General features: G+C 58.6%; 1 long non-coding RNA gene across 1 annotated transcript; it reads left to right on the forward strand.

The window, feature by feature from the left end:
- Positions 1-457: 457 nt before the first annotated feature.
- Positions 458-5,126, forward strand: LOC121038549 (uncharacterized). Its single transcript, XR_005794393.1, has 4 exons — positions 458-585; positions 2,038-2,156; positions 2,266-2,728; positions 4,912-5,126. It is a non-coding gene; the product is annotated as an uncharacterized LOC121038549 (long non-coding RNA).
- The last annotated feature ends 17 nt before the right edge of the window (positions 5,127-5,143 follow it).

Below are 5,143 nucleotides of genomic sequence, written 5' to 3' on the forward strand. Positions count from 1 at the left end.
GAAGGGGAAGGCCAAGGACAGAGTCCTGAGGAACTGAGCACGCAGGGCTGGGAGGGGCAGGAGGAGGGGCTGGCACAGGGATCTGCCAGAGAGGTGAGCCGGGGCAGGGGTAAAGCAAGACTCCCCCAGGGGCACGCAGCCGGGAGCTGGGGGGCCCAGGTTCCACCCAGGCTGGCGCCCCCACACTCTGGATCACATCGTCTGGCAGCTTCCCTCAGTGGGTGTTAGCATTATCCAATTTTACCGGTGAGAGAGAGGATTTCCATTACTAAGTGATGGACCCAGGGGGAGCCCAGAGTCACAGCCTCCTCTCTCCAAGGCCCCCGAGCTTCCGGCAGAAGCTGGCGTGGGGGAGGGGAGGGAGGGGGCAGCAGTCCCCTGCAAGTGGCCAGGTGGGCCGCTGAGATAAGAACTAGGAGGCGGCCTCAACGACCAACCCCCCCACCCACACACACACCGCATCCCCCCAGGGCTTGGATCTCCTGCCGCCAGCTCGTACAGAGGCCAGGCTGGAGGGGAGCGAAGGGCGCACACGTGGGCGCGAGTGCGGGCCACTCTTTGGAAAAGTCTGGCTACAAAGATGAAGTGAGACGCGGGGTAGTAACTGGAGGAGCACTGGGTGAGGAGGAGGGCTATTTTAAGCTGGAAGAAACCTGAGTGTGTTTGGAAGCCGGAGTCAGTGGAGAAGAAGCCACTGAAGGAGCATCAAAGAAGCGAGTGGAGCAGCAGAGGGCACTGAGCCGGAGGAGGGGGAGGGGTGCGCCGCGGCAGGAGCACATCCTCAGCACGGGGACAGGCCACAGGAAAGCCCCTGGTTCCCAGGAGGCGCGCTGCAGATCTGGGGACAGAAGCGGAGGCAGAGGGCGTTGTCTGCTGGCGCCTCTGTTCCCTGAGAAGCAGGCGGCGGCGGCGAGGACGTCGGAGCAGAGAGCAGAGCGCAGGGGGGAAGAGGGAGGGCAGGACTTGAGAGTGGGGAAGTCTTGCCGAAATTCAGCTGGGAGACAGAGCCAGACGCAGGGAGGGAGGGCCAGGCGTGGCAAGGGTCCACTGGGGGGGGGGGGGGCACTCTTGGTGCCTCCAGTCTGCCCCGGGCTGCGATGTTCTTTGGAGGCACGCAGCGGCCAGGTGCGAGTTCAAAGAACAGAGTTGCATCCATCCAGGGCTGAGGCTCTAGCAGGAGGGCTGCGTGGGAAGAGTGAAGTCAGGAGATGGGCAGGAGTAGGACTGAGGTAACCCACATGGACTCCAAACTGGAGAGGAGGGACGTGGGGGCCGGCCGGGGCTGCGCCACAGGGAGGGCCTAGAAAGGGAGAGGTCAAGGGACCATCGTGAAAATGTGTGAATGAGCAGGCTGAAGGAATAGAAAGCACAGCAGCATCTGAAGGGGTCGCAGAGGCGGAGTCACCCTGGGTCACCCGGCAGGATGCGGGACTCTCACCAGTGTGCCTGCTGCGCCTTGGAAGGGCGGCTCAGTAGCCGCGGAGTAGGATGAGGTGCCTTTGTGAGTGTTCGTTCTGTGTTGCTTTATTTCACCCGGGTACGATGAGCGTGTGGTAAGCATTCACACGGTACCGGGAAGGGTGCTACAAAAAATAAACCCAACCTTCTCCCGACCGTGGGTCCACCGTTTCCACTTTCTTCTGGACGGGGGCTCCTTTTTCCCCCCCCCCGAGGTTGGGGGTAGTGGCCGGGTGGCTCAGGCTGGCCACACGGCCTAGCAAGAAGCCCTCCCCACTCTGTCCCTGCAAGGTCTCAGGCCGAGGCCCCCTCCCAGGACACCAGAACTGCTGGGACGGACGCTCCTGGCCGCCCACTCGGTTCCGAAGTCTTTCCTTCCCTGACTGCCAAGATAGCCGTTGCCCTGGTTTCCCACCCACCTCCCCGGGATCTCCTCCTCTGCCTCCTTGACGGGCCCCTCTTCTGTCTTGCCTTTAAGTGGCGTCCTGCGGGCTGGCATGCCAAGTCTCCTCCCATCTTGCCCCAACCACTCCCCCAAAGCTGACCCGTTCCCACAGCTCCGCTTTCTGTCTCTAGCAGCATCGCGTCCAGAATGCACCGGAACTGGACGCATCCGCGGTCCCCTCTGCAGCAGCCACAGGTTGGTTTATGGCCACCCCGCATCTGTTCACCCCAGGACTGAAACAGGCCTAGATCTGGTGAGGAGATATCCCCTTCCCTTGGGCCCTGTGGTTTGTCAAGACACCCCACACACATACACTGTGAGTAGAGCATGGGACTGAGGCCTCGAACATTCTGTCCTTGCAGCACAGCGATTCAGGGTGAGCACAGAGTCAAACAGGCCCGGTCTCAGCTGCTCCAGGGGTTCGGCCTGGCTGACCTGGGAGATGACCCCCCCTCTTTCCTGATAGATTTGAACCTGAGAATAAAGCCAACATCCTGCCTTACACAGAGGCTGGGACTAATAACAGGCACACGGACTGTGCATTTGCTCCCTGCCAGGCACCCTGCATGCGTGAATCTCATCCATCCCAAAAATGCACTAGCGAGGCCCTGCCCCTCCCCGCTCTAGCCACCGAGGGATTGAGCCCCTTGCACGGATCACACGGCTGGCGAATGAGGTGCCAGAGTTCACGTCCAGCTGTGTGATTCCAAGTCCTCGCTCTTAACACCAGACCACCCTGTCAGAGGCTGACAGCAGTGAGCAGACCAAGCCACGGAAGGAGGAGGAACCAACATTGACTGAGACCTGAGTCACAGCAGGCCTGAGGTGAGAGCTACCCCTGGGCTTTTCAGTTACCTCTGCTCAAGCCAGGTATCATTTGGGTTTCCAGTAAATGCAGACCAGCTGACAACATGTCACCTCAGTCGGTGGCAGGCATCTCCAACGGCCCAGGACGTCACAGCAGGACCCAGATCCCGCGTCCCTCACATCCAGCTAGTGACCAAAGCCTGGGCCCCAAATACTGCTTGGATCTGTGCCCTTGCTTCCCCCTCCTGGTCCAGGCCACTATTGCTTTGCCGGGTTTTGATCACAGCCTCCTTGCTGTCCAGCCTGCTCCCCCCTCCCCCAACACACAAACTTCTGTCACGACCCCTGAGGTCCAGAGCTCACCGTGTCACCGGCAGCCTGAAGCCCTCTGGATACCTCACCACCCCCAGGGTAAATTCCACTCCTCTTCAGCCGCCTCGCCTCTGGCCTCATCTCCCTTCACACCCTGCTCCCAGGGTACCCCCAGCCCCACGCCTCTCTGCGCCTCTGTCCAGAATGTTCCTTCGCCTTCTTCACCCCATACGTGTCCATTCTGCACACCACCTTCTCTATGAGCAGGTTACTCTCTGCTCTTGGCTCCGTTGACACTGGCCACTTCTTTTTTTTTTTTTTTTTTTTATATATGAAATTTATTGTCAAATTGGTTTCCACTGGCCACTTCTTATTGTCTCTTTTAACTTCAGTTTTGTGAGCATGCCTGGCACAGAGCAGTCACTCAGTGAATACTCATGGAAAAGATGAATAAATGAAGTGTTCCCAGGAACCAGGTGGGTGGTTCTACACCTCTTCTCTGGGGACGGTCAGGTTCGGGGAGCAGGAAGTAACATCACATGATAATTACCGTGCAGAAAACCTTTCATCTATAGACAAGCACATTACCTGTTGGATCCTCACCATGACATTGCTGCCCCCATTTTATAGATGGAGAGACCGAGGTTCAGGACGGTTTTACCATCTAGAACTCAGTGCACACGCTCACAAAACCCCCTCTCATTTCAAAGCACCTCAGGTTAACGCTGGCCTGTGTGTGATTAGACCCCAGTTCAGCGGTTGAAGGAAGTGGTGTTCTTGCCCACACTGGCCACAGGGGGGCAGTCAAGTGCTGGCACGAGAGCGGCCACCTGGCCGCACCTCCTACCCACCCTTAGATTTGGATCAGTGTGTTGACAGGGAATAGCCACCACTGAGGAGAGACCCGGGCAGAGGGGCCACCGCTGGAGCTGCTCTTTCAGCATCAGCCAGAAAATGTTCAAACTGCAGGGAGGGTGGGAGCAGGGTACCACAAATACCAAGAGTCTGGAGCTGGAAACACAGACTGTATATGCCAAACTTGCATGACCAACGTGTTTAATAACAAGCCACAGGAAGTGATAGGGCCTTGCTGGGACACCCAAGATCTCCGAATGGGTGACAGTGACCACAGCCCTCAGCAGGGATGGGTCACCGGCCTGTCGGACCACAGCAGCCCTGTATCAGAGATGGGACAGGGACTGCACTCATGTCCTCAGAGGCCTGGAAGTCAGGAGGCACAGCCGGCATTGGCTGCATGGAGTATGCAGGGTATATGTCTGCTTCAGTGCCCTGGACGCGCGGTGGATGCTCAGGGGATTTGGTCATTCAGGGAGCCGCGCCCAGGCGGACTGCAGGAGGCTGAGTGGAGCACATCGGAGGCCGGGTTGAATGCGAGGATCCCGGTGGAGGCCTCACCCCAATCCAGATCTCTCCCGGGCTGCTGTCCGCAATACTCACGGCTCAAAGGAGCGGGAGCTCCCCAGCATGGCAGCCTGGCAGCTCTCCTGGAGACAGACCAACAGACCACGCAAGGCTCAGGATCTGTAACAGAGAGCGACCCCCACCTTCGCTGGAAAGGGAGTTGTACCGCATGGAAGGGGAGGAAAACCCGACATGGACCGGAAAAACCCGACAGCTTTTTCCAACTCAGGGTCAAACTCACAGGCGGCAGGAAGGGTGAGGGAAGATCACCCATCTCCGGCCCCAGCTTTTCCCTCAGGGACAGTGCAGGCTAATGGAGCATGCTGGGGGGGTCCAGATGCCCAGCCTCACTCCATGGCACTCAGCCCACACCCACTCCCCCCACCTGTCACTCCAAGTTGGAGCCTGACAGATGGGGGCGACGGTGGCACTCATTCCCCAGTTTTCTAAATCTTTTTCCTCCCCAGCCTTGACAGCCTTGGCCAGGGTCAGAGTTCCATAGGAAACATCTCAGTATCTTGCCCCAAGAACATCGAAGTCCCCGGCACATCCCACAATCTGGCTCTCCAAGCACTGAGTTGAACAGACAGCAAAGGCAGGAAGTTGGATGAAGAAAGCCTTTGCCAGTGCAGCCGGGTGGCTCAGTCCATTGAGCATCCAACTTCAGCTCAGGTCATGATCTCACGGCTCTCGAGTTCG

Source organism: Herpailurus yagouaroundi, unplaced genomic scaffold (genome assembly GCF_014898765.1).
Source record: "Herpailurus yagouaroundi ecotype Mexico unplaced genomic scaffold, PumYag 166, whole genome shotgun sequence".
NCBI classification, from domain to species: Eukaryota; Metazoa; Chordata; class Mammalia; order Carnivora; family Felidae; genus Herpailurus; species Herpailurus yagouaroundi.